The sequence below is a fragment of the Parambassis ranga genome, chromosome 2, assembly GCF_900634625.1.
Source record: "Parambassis ranga chromosome 2, fParRan2.1, whole genome shotgun sequence".
Classification (NCBI taxonomy): Eukaryota; Metazoa; Chordata; class Actinopteri; family Ambassidae; genus Parambassis; species Parambassis ranga.
Window position 1 is genome coordinate 439,555 of NC_041023.1, and position 15,674 is coordinate 455,228.

Sequence of the window (15,674 nt, forward strand, 5' to 3'; positions counted from 1 at the left end):
TCAGACAGGCAGGCGAGAGCACACACACTGACAGACACACACAGGCACACACTGACACACTGACAGACACACACAGGCACAGACACACACACACTGACAGACACACACAGGCACAGACACACACACACACTGACAGACACACACAGGCACAGACACACACACTGACAGACACACACAGGCACAGACACACACACTGACAGACACACACAGGCACAGACACACACACACTGACAGACACACACAGGCACAGACACACACATACACACTGACAGACACACACAGACACATGCATGCTCACACACACACACAGAAACACAAACACACTGACAGACACACACACACATACAGGCACAGACACAGGCACAGACACACACACACAGACACACACGCAGACACACGCAGACACACACAGACACGCAGACACACACACACAGAAACAGACACAGACACACACACAGAAACAGACACACACACACACACAGAAACAGACACAGACACACACAGAGAAACAGACACACACACACACACGCACAGACACACACAGCTTTCCTCCTTGGTATCTTACAGATCTGCTCATGTCTCTTTGTTTGTGTTTTCTCTGAGACCGTCACACATCAGTGGGACTGAAACATCAGTAGTGAAGTTGTTCTGTGAATCACCATGACGACGTCAACAGTCTGCCCAATCAGAGCAGAGTCTGCCTGTCTACAGAGAACTACAGACGGACGGACTGACACAGGAGCTGCAGACATACCCTCCAGGAAAGTCTCCATGGGAGCGCTGTGTGTCATGTTCATCAGCCCCCGCCCTGAGTAGGAGGTGAGGGTGGGGTCAGCCGCAGGCCAGCAGCAGGCGCACCACTCCATGTGGTCGTTTTCCACGGCGTCGTGAAGCGGCCTGAAGAGGACACATCAGTGAGCGCGTACGCCGACGACACACAGATCTACACAAACACGTCGGACGGACTCGTACCGTGTCCCATCCTGGGCACTGCAGTTCACGTCGGCTCCGTTCTCCACCAGGTGGCGCACAATCTCCAGCCAGCCCGCGAGCGCAGGCCTCGTGCAGGGCGTGTACCCGGCGTGGTCTCTGTGGTTGACGTCACAGATCCGTCGCTCCAGACAGTGCAGCACCACCTCCTGGAGACACAGAGGGGAGGTTTTATTTACACACACAGTCTGAAGGAGCAGGAAGAACCACAGGACCAGGACCAGGAGGATGACCAGAGCCAGGATCAGGACCAGGGCCAGGACCAAGGCAGGGCCAGGGCAAGGGCCAGGGCCAGGACCAGGAGTGGGACTAGGACCAGGACTAGGACCAGGACCAGGTTTATATGTGAAGGCAGTTCTTTAAAGGACCATTCCACCACTTGTTTTTCTTCTTCCTCCGCCGCTCTCTCCACCATGATTGCAGCTTGAAAACCTCTGACTGTGTGTGTGTGTGTGTGTGATGGATGACGGCTTCATTTGCACACTGAGCTCGTTAGCTTCACCGCTGCACCTCAACGAGAGAGAGAGGTAGAGAGAGAACGAGCGAGCGGGAGGCAGGGCGATACTTGTGAGTCCTGACAAGAGCTGTCACACACTGCATGAAACATTCACTGTGTGTGTGTCTGTTTCTGTGTGTGTGTCTGGGACTGTTAGCTCCTCCTTCAACTCCATTACAAAGCATCACAAACAAGGTGGAGGAGCTTGGAGGAGGTGGAGATCTGCAGGCTGCCCAGGACCTGCTAGAAGGACTCCCGGCTGGCCCGGCTCTGACTCCTCCACACACCTGTGTGCGTCTGTTAGCTCACCTCGTATCCCAGCCGAGCGGCGCGCTGCAGCAGCGTCTCTCCGGCGTTTTTCACAATGAGCCGACGAACCTCCGGAGGGATGGGCCGGGTGGAGTGTGTGTGCTGTGGTGAGGGAGGTCTGGAGGCGGGCGAGCGAGGTGGGTCTGATGGAGAGACCTGTGTGTGTGTGTGTGTGTGTGTGTGTGAAAACAAGAGACATTAAACATGATTAGCATGTGCACGAAGATTGGTTTCATTAGCCACCAGGCAATTAAAGACACACACAGGCGCTCTCCTCCATCCATCACTGTCACACACACACACAGACACACACAGACACACAGACACACACAGACACACACAGCCCACTTTTCCAGGCTCGGTCTAAAATAGCGCTGTCACCACCTTGCTCTCACGACTGAGTTTGTGTGTGTGTGAAGCCTGAGGCTGATGACAGAAAGCTCAGGAGGAGGGGGGGAGGTAGAGGAGGAGGAGGAGGAGGAGGGAGGAGGAGGAGGAGAGGAGGGAGGAGAGGGGAGGAGGAGGAGGAGGAGAGGAGGGGAGGAGGAGGAGGGGAGGAGAGGAGGAGGAGGAGGAGGAGGAGAGGAGGAGAGGAGGAGGAGGAGGAGAGGAGGAGGAGGAGGAGAGGAGGGGAGGAGGAGGAGGGGAGGAAGAGGAGGAGGGGAGGAGGAGGAGGAGGAGGAGGAAGAGGAGGAGGAGGGGAGGAAGAGGAGGAGGAGGAAGAGGAGGGGGATGAAGAGGAGGAGGGGAGGAAGAGGAGGAGGGGAGGAAGAGGAGGAGGAAGAGGAGGAGGAGGAGGAGGAGGAAGAGGAGGAGGAGGGTTGTCTGAAAGTAAAGACGAAGTAGAAGAGAAACAAATTAGGACTCTCTCTCTTCAGTGCTGGCATGCCTCGCTCGCCTTCTCCAGTGTTCCCGTTGTGTGTTCCTCTTGTTGCTTCTGGCGTGTTGTTGTGTGTGGTTGTGTTGTTTGTTGTGTGTGTGGTTGTGTTGTTTGTTGTGTGTTGTGTTGTTGCCACTCTGGATCACACTTTGGCTCCAAAAACAGAGCAGCGCCTGTCAGGATCAGTTCTTGTTGTGTTGCTGTTGTGTTGTTGTGTGGGGTTGTGTTGCTGTGTGTTGTTGTGTGGGGTTCCACAGGGCTCCAGATCAGGTCCTTTTACTCCACCTCCACCTGAGGAGCTGAGCAGAGCTGAGCCTGCAGGACTGATGGAGGTCCAGATCGTACAGATTTTGTGTTTCAGATGTTCCACACATGGATTTATGTTCGGCTCGTTAGAAGCAGGTAGAAACCACGGCAACAGCCTCCACCGCTCAGCAGGCAGGCGCCGTGCACATGTTAATGTGTGTGTGTGTGAGCAGGCGCCTGTCAGATGAAGCCGCTCGCCGACACGCATCAGCAAACAGGAAGCGAGCTTTGTCCTGGAGGTGCACGTGTGTGTGTGTCTGTGTGTTTTCTGGCGCAGCTCAAATAAAGAGGAGGGGGGTCGAGCGAGGGAAGTGTGTGTGTGTGTGTGTGTGTGTGTGTGTGTGTGTGTCCTCATGCCCTGAGGAAATCCGGTGCAGCAGCTGTCAAAACGGCACAATCCTCCGCCACACACACACACACACACACACACACAGAATATTATTCTTCCTCCATAACCTTCAATCACTCTCTCTCCCTCCCTCTCTCACTCGCCCGCTCGCTCTCTCCTTCATTCTAATCTGCAGTGAATTAAATTACACTCTCACACACTCACACACACTCACTCACACACACACACTCACACACACACACACTCACACACACTCTCTCTCACACTCACACGTCCCTGCTGAGTTTTCCCGGTGAGCTCCAATCAGAACGATAATTGCAGCGATTAACAGACGAGCGGGAGCGAACAGGCGGCTCGCCGCTCTGCTTCGCAGCGCTGCTTCCACTCTGACCCGCCGCCATCTTGTTCCTGTCACATGGGACAGATTTAGTCGCCTGCTGACGTCTCTGACCTGGCGTGTTGGTGTTGTGATCCCTGACTGAGGAGCTAGAAGCTCCATGTTCTCTCTATATGCAGACGACCTCCACCTCTCACAGCTCCACTCGCAGCTCCATGTTCTCTCTATATGCAGACGACCTCCACCTCTCACAGCTCCACTCGCAGCTCCATGTTCTCTATATGCAGACGACCTCCACCTCTCACAGCTCCACTCACAGCTCCATTCAAAAACACAAATAATCTAAACTGACCTTCCCGCTCGTCTCGTCGTCGCCGCTTCCTCCCTCATCCTTGGCGTCTCCTCCGGTGTGCTTTGTCTTGCAGGGTCGCTTACCCTTTGGCTTGTCAGGGTCATCGTCATGGCAGCAGAATGGATAGGCTTCAGGTGAGCAGGAGGAGGAGCAAGGCAGAGGAGGAAGAGTCGGTAGGAACGTGGAGAGCCTGCGGCCCTCCCTTAGCTTCTGGTACTTGTCGTAGAGGCGGGAGGAGGTGAGGGAGGTAACAGGTGTTGGAGCCGGTTGGTGGGGGAGATGGGAGAAGGAAGAAGGCGGAGCCACACGGAACACTGAAAGAAAACAGTGATGGTTTTTATTATAAATTAAAACATGGTGACTGAAGACTGCCAGGAGGAGGCTGTTAGCATGAGGCTAACACTGTTTTATGCTCAAACTTTACACACAAACCCTCTGTAGATATGCTAACTGCTACTGGCTAGCTTCCAGAGAGCCTCAGCAGCTTGCTGCATGTATGCAACCAGAGTGAAGCTGCACCGTCAGCAGGATGGAGGCTAGCTGTTAGCGAACAGCCTCAGAGTGGCTCTTTAAAGAAACCTGAAATCAGACAGCAGCTTCTGAGCTTTAAAGGAGAGAGGAACAAAGACACACACCGAGCAGAGCGGCGGGCGAACGAGGCAGCAGATAGAGGGGGAGGGGAAGAGTTTGCAATGTTTTCCATTGCAGAGTTCTGACACACACACACACAGACACACACAGACACACACACAGAGGAGGTTTCTGAGAGCCGGCGGGGAGTCACGCCGCTTCCATCTGCTGAATTATTTATCACACACACACAGATGTTTTGTACACTACACACTGCTTCTGAACAGGATTAGCGCACACACACACACACACACACACACACTGCACATGATGAAGGTGTGTGTGAGGCTACTTAACAGGAAGTTATCATTCACACACACACGGGCAGGTGTGTGTTGTGTGTGTCCCTCTGGGCGTGTCGCAGTAAAGCGGCTCAAACTGCTGCATTGATTGTTTCCTCGAGCGTGATGTCATCAGTCTGATTGACAGGCCACGCCTCCTGTCAATCAGCTGGAGCTTTCAGGTGTGTTTACATCATGAATCAGCTGATTATCAGACAGGAAGAGGAGACAGACAGTGGGGTGTGTTCTGCTTTCAGAATAAAAGCCTGAGCTGTTTTATTGTGGCGGTCTTACCTGTGCTGGTGTTCTTCAGACATGCGGGGTCACACCAGCGCCCGCTGACCTCCGACCTTCCCCTGATGGAGGGAACATCCAGTCTGAACTTCCCGTCGCCCCCCACTGGCCTGTGGACCGTGGGCATCCAGTGCCCGAGCTCCCTGGGCAGGCGGGGCTTGTTGAGTCTCAGGCCGTTGAGCTCGATGCAGACCTTCAGCTTCCGTACATCCTCCGGGGACGAGTCTCTGGCGGCCTGCTCGGGGTTTCCCGCCCCGTCCTCCCGAGCCCTCCTCTGCCGGCTGCTGCTGATGCTGCTCTGGTGGAACGGCTCCAGACTGAAGATTCGCCGGCGGTTTATCGCCGCGCTGGGAGTCGCCCCTCCGACATGAAACAGGCCTCTGGCTGCTGGAAGAAACCTTTGTTGATCTGAGACCAGGCCAGAGGACTTCTTCTCCTCCTGAGGACTTTCTGCATCATCAGCCTTCTTCTCCTCCTCCTCCTCGGTCGAGCCGTCATTCTTCTCTGTGATAACAGGAAGGCTGTCAGAGCGGCGTGGGCTGTCAGAGCGGCGTGGACTGTCAGAGCGGCGTGGACCGTCAGAGTGGCGAGGATTGTCAGAGCGGCGTGGACCATCAGAGTGGCGTGGACCGTCAGAGTGGCGTGGATTGTCAGCGCAGGAAGTCGGCACACCTGCATCAACAAACGCGACTTTTAAATGTATTAGTCTCATTGGCTAATAACTGAAGCTAGCTGTATCGGCGGCCATATTGAGTTGTCATTGAGTACGTTATGAGTGTTGCAAAGTATTATAACATAAAAAGCTAGCAGAGTTAGCATCCGTAGCACTTTGCTACACTACACGGCTAGCAGTTTTTCTGTGCTAGCATGTAAGACGTTGCCATGGAAACAACACTCAAAATTAGCATAAAATTAGCTTAGCATAACAAACACTGATTTTTTTTTCTCTCAATTTTTTACAGTGTAAAACTTTAACATGTTTCAGATGGCAGTGTGACTCATTAGGTGTGTGTGTGTGACTTCCTAGAGAAAATGAGTTCAGCGGTGCGCTCAGCTCAAAGCGAGAAAAGTGCACCCAGAGTTCAAGTGTGTGTGTGTGTGTGTGGTGTGTGTGTGTGTGTCTCTCACTCACTTACACACACACACACACACACTCTCTGACGTGCGCACGTACACACACAGAGTGAAGAAAGGAGACAAAGAGAGCAAACTTCAAGTGAATGAGATCAACCAAAGAGAAGAGTGTGTGTGAGTGTGTCTGTGTGAGTGTGTGTGTCTGTGTGAGTGTGTCTGTGTGAGTGTGTGTGTGTCTGTGTGTGTGAATGTGTGCGTCATGCTGCAGAACTCTCCGGAAATCCTCTTACCTCTTGGAGCCTCGGCGGCGGCTGCAGTGGGAGTTCTTCCTCCTCCTTGCTGGCAGCGCTCCCGCCCTCCCTCCTCCTCCTCGTCCTCTCCTCTTCCTCCCTCTCTCTCCTTCAGCTCCAGCTCGGAGAAGCGCCCGGCGTGCTGAAAGCGGTTCAGACATGACAGCGCTCAGTGATGTTCCTGTTTGTCGGGCTGACAGCAGCCACTCTAAGATGTTCTGATCTGCCCCCCCGACCGCTGTCCTCACCCCGCTCACAAACACAAACCCATTTCAAAATGTAATGGCCCGTGAAACGGTCTACAAATCCATCTAACACCGCCGCCCACGGTCAGCCGCTCCCAGGGGCGTGTGATGGCGGGTTAATTTGAGCACCGCCGAGCCACCGGGACCCACGGCGGGCCGATCAGCCGCCGCCCGGAGGTGATTTAATAACGACTCTGTGATTAGATCAGGTGGAGACGCACCAAACGAGCTGCACTACGTCTGAATGGTTTGATCAAGCGGGCCACAGGACCGTGCTGTGTTCACTGTCAGTAGGAAACCAGAGACACTGTGAGGCTGGTTATTGATTTGTTCAATAACAAAGGAGGACTCCTCCTTCATCCTCCTTCATCCTCAGCCTGCAGAGAAGAGGCAGAAAGAAACGTCTTCTTCCTGCCTCCATGTTCTCTGCTGTTCAGGTCACCTGCAGCCACAGTGATCCTGACTCGACCTCTGCATGACCCCAGACGTCTGCAGACAGAGGAGGAGGAGGAGGAGGAGGAGGAAGAGGAGGAGGAAGAAGAGGAGGAGGAGGAAGAGGAGGAAGAGGGGAGGAGAGAAGGAGGAGGAGGAAGAGGAGGAGAAGAGAAGGAGGAAGAGGAGGAGGAGGAGGAAGAGGAGGAGGAGGAGGAAGAGGAGGAGGAGGAGGAGGAAGAAGAGAAGGAGGAAGAGGAGGAGGAGGAAGAAGGAAGAGGAGGAGGAGGAAGAAGAGGAGGAAGAGGAAGAAGAGGAGGAGGGAAGAGGAGAAGGAAGAAAAAGAGGAGAAGAGGAGGAGGAGGAAGAAGAGAAGGAGGAAGAGGAGGAGGAAGAGGAGGAGGAGGAAGAAGAGGAGGAAGAGGAGGAGGAGGAGGAGGAGGAGGAGGAGGAAGAAGAGAAGGAGGAAGAGGAGAAGGAGGAAGAAGAGAAGGAGGAAGAGGAGGAAGAGGAAGAAGAGAAGGAGGAAGAGGAGGAGGAGGAGGAAGAAGAGAAGGAGGAAGAGGAGGAGGAGGAAGAGGAGGAGGAAGAGGAGGAGGAGGAGGAGGAGGAGGAGGAGGAGGAAGAAGAGAGGAGGAAGAGGAGGAAGAGGAGGAAGAGGAAGAAGAGAAGGAGGAAGAGGAGAAGGAGGAAGAGGAGGAGGAGGAGGAAGAAAAAGAGAAGGAAGGCACCAACCCCCCTTCCTGTGTGCTGAGTTGAGCGTCTTACCTGGACGGCGCTCTGCTCCCAGCTCAGCTTGCTGGAGTCGTGCCCCTCGGTGGTCCCGCCTCTAGACTGGTCTCTGGCCTTGTGCTCAGGGCGCTCGGCCTGCAGGGGACCCTCCTGGATACTGCCAGTCCTCCTTCTGATTGCGCAGCTGTTAGCGGTGAGGACAGGCTCCGCCTCTCTGGAGGGAAGGGTCTCGTTGACGGGGGGTTCTGTAGGCCTCCTGCTGAACCCTCCACCGGTTGGTGAAAGGTGCTGACAGGTGGTCCATTTAACAGCAGGGACTCTGGGAGTGGCTGAGGTCTGCAGATCCTTAGGACAGGGAGCGATCAACACCCACTGAAGGTTCTGTCCTCAATGCCGTGGGGTCTGCTGCATGGTGCTGCTCCTGGAGCCTGGACTCTGAGGTTTCAGGCGCTGGTGTCTGCACAGGCAGAGTTCTGCAGCATGGCCCCACCAGACCTCTGAACTTTGGGCTGTTTGCTTCTGTGGTGGACATGGCTCCTGCAGCTGGGACTCTGACAGTGGTTCTTGGTGGTAGCTGAGGGACTGAAGCTGCTACAGTTGTGGACCCTTACTGCTGCAGACTGGACTCTGAGAATGAGCAGCTGGACTCTCTGGTCCACCGCCTGCATGCACAGAGTCACCAGAACAGCAGACAGGGGCCGGTGAGTGTCGTGTCTGGAGGGGCTCTGCTCAGGTTTTAAGTCTTACAGTCAGAAGGGTGCATCGGTAGAAACGGACTCACCTCTTCTGAAGTCTCCAATTTACATTTCCTGGGAGAACTGGTGCAGGAGGTCCGGGCGCACCGCAGGGTTTGCTCCTCTGGGATGTCTGGAAGAGGGACTGAGAGGCTCCTCCTCCTCTGAAGAGCTCCTGAGTGGAGGAGGCCTGATCTCTGGGTTTTTGGAGGTCTGGCCTCTCTGTCTGGGTCACGCCTCTCTGGTTCTGGTAGCTGTGGTGCTGTGCCTGGTAGCATCATCTGCCTCGTCACGCAGCAGGTCGATGCACAGCAGGTCCGTCTGCCACACGGCTTCTACCCAAAGCCTTCGGGTTTGGTTTGTGGACCTCTGCCTCATGTCCTGGTCCTGGTAGGGTTCTGCCTTCCAGAGTTGGTCCTGGGTTTGAGGCCTGTCTGATGTTGTTCTCTGTTGTCAGGACCAGAGTAGGACGGCCTGGAAGCTGATGCCATCTCCTGGGAGATCTCATAGGGATGCAGTCCATAAGGGAGTCCACGCTTTGGTGCAACGTGAGAGGGGTAGAAGCTGGCGCCCCTAAGCAGCAGGGGGTGGTGGTACACAGGACCTTTACCTGGTATCGCCATGTGCTGCAGGGACAGAGTCTCTGCAACTGAGTACGGGACGTAGCGGTTGGTGTAGCCTAAGCCAGGAGGGAGGTAGGAGTCACCGTTAGACCTGGGTGGAGGTGCTGTCCATGCGGAAGTCCCTGTGGACACGCCTTGCTCTCTGGGTCCTCGCAGCAGTGACAGTCTGGCTCTCTGAGACACCTATCTCACTGTCAGGAGGAGGCCATCCAACTTTGGACTTTGAAGGAGGTGATTTAGCAGGGGGTCCCCCCACAGAGGCTGGACTAGGACCCTTGTTTGTCTGGACAGGTGCAGGGCCTGGTGAGCCTGGAGGTTGGTGATCACTGTCTGAACTCAGGTCTTTCATGGTTTGGGAGTCGCCAGCAGCACATGGAGCTCCCCAGATGGTGGATGCAGTGCTGAGCCTGACAGGGCGGTCTGGAGTCTTTGCAGATGTGTTGACCGGTGGAGGTAGACCCTCTTTGAGGTGCTGGTCTTGACTGGCTAACAGCCCATATCGTGATGGCGGTGAGTACCCCAGCCTGGCCAGGGCCTCTAATTCAGAGGGGAATCCTTCTGGAGGTTCTTCCAGGGTCTTTGGTCAGATCAAAGGTTTATCTGCAGGGGTTCTGGCAGCCTTCTGAGGTCCAGTCTTTACATGTGACGAAGACTTGTCAGTGGTCCTGCGGTCTGAGGTGGGGCTCTTTTGGTTTGTGTGGTGGAGCCAGCGGTCAGCGGTCAGTATAAGGGACAGATGTGGAGGTGGAGAGGTGGAGGATGAGGAGGAACCTTTATAGAAGGACCTCTGGAGGTCTGCAGTGGTTTGGTGGGGGGGAGAGGCAGGTGGAGCGGTAGCTGTGGCAGACTCACTTCCTGAACCTTTGGGAGCAGCGCCACTAACACCGCTGGATTTGCTCACAGTAGTCTTGGTGGAGGTGGACTGGCTAGATTTGGAAAGCTGGCGTTCAGAAGGCGGGTCCTGGTGGATCTGCGGGCTGCTGCTAAAGGCGGAGGGTTTCTTGGGGCATCTGCCGCACTGACGCCCCTGCAGGGTGAGAGAGCACAGCAGGAGTGGCCGAAGACATCCGAACAGGAGGGCCCAGGGTGGGGGCGTAAGTGGGCAGGTAGAACAGCCTGTCCTCCCCCGGCGCGCTGCTACCTGCGCCGGCGGCACACAAAGACTGATAGGCCAGCTGCTGGTGGAGGAAGGGCGAGGGCTGAGACAGGAAGGAGGCCTTGTAGGCCATGTCCAGGAAGGGGTACATGGTGGCATCATACGGGCTGATCCAGGGCAACCTCAGGAAACCCCGGCCCCGCTCAGCTTGTCACTGGTCACGCCCCTGCGGTCCCACCCTCAGGCGTCGGCCTCCTGCAGCGGGCATGAGGAGGGGCTTCTGCAAGCCCGGGAGGCGGGCTCTTGTAAAGACCGGCGTACCCATTGGCCGACTTTCTGACCGTCCAGCAGGGTCATATCAGGCTTGTAGAGCAGACTGTAGCCCAGCGGGAGGGAGGAGCCCGGCTCCTGGGGCTTCTCTGCAGGGACAGGATGGAGGCCCGGGAAGAAGAGTCCTCCTCCATGGGGGCGGAGGTTGTCCCCCATTAGAGCGGCACGGTCGATGCTGAGGGCAGCAAGCGGGTTCATCCTGTGGGCGGCACTGGCATCCACCTGCAACATGGGGGAGCAAAGGGGGGCGTTACTAAGGGTCTCTGAAGGTGCAGGAAGAACACAGAGGACAGAAAGGGGAGAGAGGGAGGAGAGGGAGAGGACAGAGGGAGAGGACAGAGGGAGGAGAGAGAGGAGAGAGAGAGAGGACAGAGGGACAGAGAGAGGACAGAGGTAGGAGCAAAGGGGGGCGTTACTAAGGGTCTCTGAAGGTGCAGGAAGAACACAGAGGACAGAGAGGACAGAGGACAGAGAGAGGACAGAGGTAGGAGCAAAGGGGGGCGTTACTAAGGGTCTCTGAAGGTGCAGGAAGAACACAGGACAGAGAGGGGAGAGAGGGAGGAGAGGGAGAGAGGACAGAGGACAGAGGGAGGAGCAGAGAGCAGAGGGAAGAGGACAGAGGGAAGAGAGAGAGAGGAGAGAGAGAGGACAGAGGACAGAGGGAGGAGAGAGAGGAGCAAAGGGGGTCTCTGAAGGTGCAGGAAGAACACAGAGGACAGAGAGGGGAGAGAGGGAGGAGAAAGAGAGGACAGAGGGAGAGGACAGAGGGAGAGGAGAGAGGGAGGAGAGAGAGAGGACAGAGGGAGAAGAGAGAGAGAGGACAGAGGGAGAGGACCGAGGGAGGAGACAGAGAGGACAGAGGGAGGAGAGAGAGGGAGAGGACAGAGAGAGAGGACAGAGGGAGAGGAGAGAGAGGAGAGAGAGAGAGAGGGAGGAGAGAGAGAACAGAGGGAGAGGACAGAGGGAGAAGAGAGAGAGAGGACAGAGGGAGGAGAGAGAGGGAGAGGACAGAGAGAGAGGACAGAGAGGAGAGAGAGAGGACAGAGGATGGAAAGAGGAGGGGGGACAGACGAAAGAGAGAGAGCATGAAATAAAGAGTAACAAGGGAGAGAGGGTGAGACACAAAGAGGAAGCATGGCAGCCAGAGAGAGAGAGAAAGTGGGGAAAGCAGCCTAATTGAATTTCCTGTCACACGGTGTGGTCAGCCCTCTCTGATTGGCTATCAGCCGCAGGGCCATTAGGAAATTATCCACACAGCCAACGGCTGAGAGAGAGAGCCCTCACTCGCCCTGTGTTTGACGGCGCCGCGTAGAGGAAGCGAGGAAATCAAACCAGGAAATGATTTCTCAGGCGGCGGAGGTCATGTGACACGCCGCATCAAACGCTTCAGGATGCAACAAACTCTTCAAAGGTGTGAAACAAACAGACTCAAGCGGCAGCGTGTGAGGAAGTGTGACCTCACGGCGGCCACGTGTGCCTGCAGGTAAGGTGACGGCGTTTCAGGCCGCCGCCGCTGGAAGACCATCTGTGACCTCACCATGCTGTGGCAGAGCTCCTCTGGTGTCTGCTGCCCGCCTGGAGGACGCCGCTCAGCCCGCCATGTCTGCACACAGAGAGCACATGAAGCTACGGCGATCAATCATTTCAAACGACGACAAATCAGCAACGATTCTGCAAACAGTGGGCGGAGTCTGAAACTGTTTGATTGATTAATTGATTGATGACATCATCTGAAAGCTGGATGCAGAGAGGTCGACATCATCCTACATAAAGTCAAAGGAGTTCGGTACAGGGTTAGATCACACACACACACACACACACACACACACACACACACACACACACACACACACACACGCACGCACACACACACACACACACACACACACAGACACACACACACACAGACACACACACACAGACACAGACACACACAGACACACACACACACACAGACACACACACACACAGACACACACACAGCGCTGTCTGCGCGACATAATGAGGCTTGACATCAGAGCGTGTGTGTGTCTGTGTGTGTGTGTGTGTCTGTGTGTGTGTGTGTGTGTGTGTGTCTGTGTGTGTGTGTGTGTGTGTGGTGTGTGTGTGTGTGTCTGTGTGTGTGTGTGTCTGTGTGTGTGTGTGTGTCTGTGTGTGTGTGTGTGTGTCTGTGTGTGTGTGTGTGTGTGTGTGTGTGTGTGTGTGTGTGTGTGTCTGTGTGTGTTCTATCACCCAGCCGGAGGACTGATAAGGCACGTCGCCTCTTTTCCCGAGGAACTCATAATCCAGCCAACAGAGAGAACGTATCAGCGCTGCACGGCGGACACACACACACAAGGCCGCCTGACAGCCTGTCACACACACTGACACACACAGCCGCCTGAAAACCTGCCACACACACACACAGAGTGTAATTGATGGCTGTTAGGGAGCTGGGATTTCAATAACGGCTCTTATCTCCAGACTGCTGAAGGACAGCTGTGTGTGTGTGTCTCTGTGTGTGTGCTCTGTGTGTGTGTGTGTGTCAGCTCTGTGTGTGTGTGTGTCAGCTCTGTGTGTGTGTGTGTCAGCTCTGTGTGTGTGTGTGTGTGTGCTCTGTGTGTGTGTGTGGCCTGTGTGCGCTCTGTGTGTGTGTGTGTCAGCTCTGTGTGTGTGTCAGCTCTGTGTGTGTGTGTGTGTGTGTGTGTCAGCTCTGCGTGTGTGAGGACATGTCTCCTGGTTCAGGATGTCCAGGATGTCCTCACACAGGCAGAACGTGGTCCCTGTCCAGCACAGTGTGAACGTTGTTTAGAAGAGTTGACCTGGAGGTGGGCGGAGTCAGGCGCCGCCAAGATGGCGTCCGTTGTGTGGATCTGTGTGTCTTCACTGATTTACTATCTGGCTTTGAGAGGCGGGGGCACGTTTCCATGACGATACAGGAATTCAACCACGAGAGAACCAAACTTCACCCGGATGAAGCACCTGTTGACTCCGCCCACCGAGGGGGCGGACCCGGGGGCTCCTCAGAGGTCAGAGGTGAAGAAGAAGAAGCTGACCTGTGAGGTCACACTCACCTCCTCACATCCAGCGCGTGCTTGGCGCTTCAGTCCCAAACGTCCATCCTCCGTCCATCTGCAGCGTGCGCGCGCACACACACGCGCGTCCCTTCAGAATAAAAGCAGCAGTACAAAGGAAGAGAAGCGTGTTTATGGATTATTATCAAAAACATGACTGCAGGAGAACACACACACACACACACACACACACACACACACACACACCTGGCAGGCTCGCGCCGTCCGGCACCGGGCTGAACTCTCCGTGTTTGTGTGTCTGTGTGTGTGCAGCAAACACACGAACAATCCCCAAAAAACGACAAAAACGTCCAAACGGAAAATTTCCCTCACGAGCGGGAATCTTCCTGAGGGTGTCGCGTGCGCAGCTCCGTGTTCGGCGCCGCCGTCGGTCGGTCTGCCTCTTCTTCTTCTTCCTCCTCTTCCTCCTCTTCCTCCTCCTCCTCCTCTCTTTTTTCCTCCACGCGGACGCGCTCTCCCTCTTCTCCTCCTCCTCCCCCTCCTCTTTCTCCGCGCTCACGCGTCAAAACACACGAAGCTAACAGGCACACTTCCGGTTCAGCGCTTCAAAATAAAACCGGATGTTCTCCCGGTAAACCTGGCTGAATGTGTGTAAACATTATTATTATTATTTAAATTCAAATGTCTGGTTAAATTATTATATACTATTTATTTTTATGTATTTTGTAAGTCTTTGTCATCACTTTAAACTTTATTCTTCCGGTCATGTCTTCTGTCATGTGATCTGATTTCATCACATTTCTCACTGCAATAATCTGAACCCCATCATAATATTTAACAGCGTATTTTTACAGTGCATTCTAAGGCAGCGCTGCATCCTGTCTGCTGCGGGACAGCTGTAGAATGTTGGTTTACTTTTGAAAGGAGCATCCCGGCTGATTGTGGAGGATCTCTAAAGCACTGAAGAACAGGTTTTTAATCTTAGTTTTGATCATTTGTTCCTACACACTGTGTGTGTGTGTCACTGCATTTGTACTCACACACACACACACACAGCAGGGCTGACCTGCAGCCTGTGGCCCCACAGCGCCTCCGTGTGGACGTCCACAGCCCTGCAGCGTAGTTAGATTGTGAGGATGTGGCAACACTAAGTGACACACACAGACATGATGCGACCACATGACAAATCCTTTCCCAGTTAACGCTGTTAGAGCTGTGAGTGAGTGAGTGTGTGTGTGCTGTGTGTGTGTGTGGTGTGTGTGTCTGTGTGAGTGTGTGTGTTTGTGTGTGTGTGTGTCTGTGTGTGTGTGTGTCTGTGTGTGTGTGTCTGTCTGTGTGTGTGTGTGTGTGTGTTGTGTGTGTGTGTGTCAGTGTGTGTGTGTCTGTGTGTCTGTGTGAGTGTGTGGTGTGTGTGTGTGTCTGTGTCTCTGTGTGTGTGTGTGTGTGTGGTGTGTGTCAGTGTGTGTGTGTGTCTGTGTGTGTGTGTGTCTGTGTGTGTGTGGTGTGTCTGTGTGAGTGTGTGTTTGTGTGTGTGGTGTGTTGTGTGTGTGTGTGTTTGTGTGTGTGTTTGTGTGAGTGGTGTGAGTGTGTGTGTCTGTGTGTGAGTGTGTGTGTGTGTGTGTGTGTTTGTGTGTGTGTTGTGTGAGTGTGTGTGTCTGTGTGTGAGTGTGTGTGTCTGTGTGTGAGTGTGTGTGTCTGTGTGTTGTTGTGTGTGTTGTGTGGTGTGTGTCTGTGTCTGTGTGTGTGTCTGTGTGTGTGTCTGTGTGTGTGTCTGTGTGAGTGTGTGTGTGTGTGTGTGTGTGTGAGTGTGTGTCTGTGTGTGTGTGTGTATGTGTGTGAGTGTGTGTGTGTCTGTGTGAGTGTGTGTGTGTCTGTGTGTG

The 15,674-nt window shown here is 54.7% G+C and overlaps 1 pseudogene; it reads right to left on the bottom strand.

Annotated features, from left to right (window-relative positions):
* The window catches only part of LOC114431548 (BCL-6 corepressor-like), a 21,797-nt pseudogene extending 7,548 nt beyond the window's left edge, over nt 1–14,249 (bottom strand).
* Nucleotides 14,250–15,674: the final 1,425 nt, after the last annotated feature.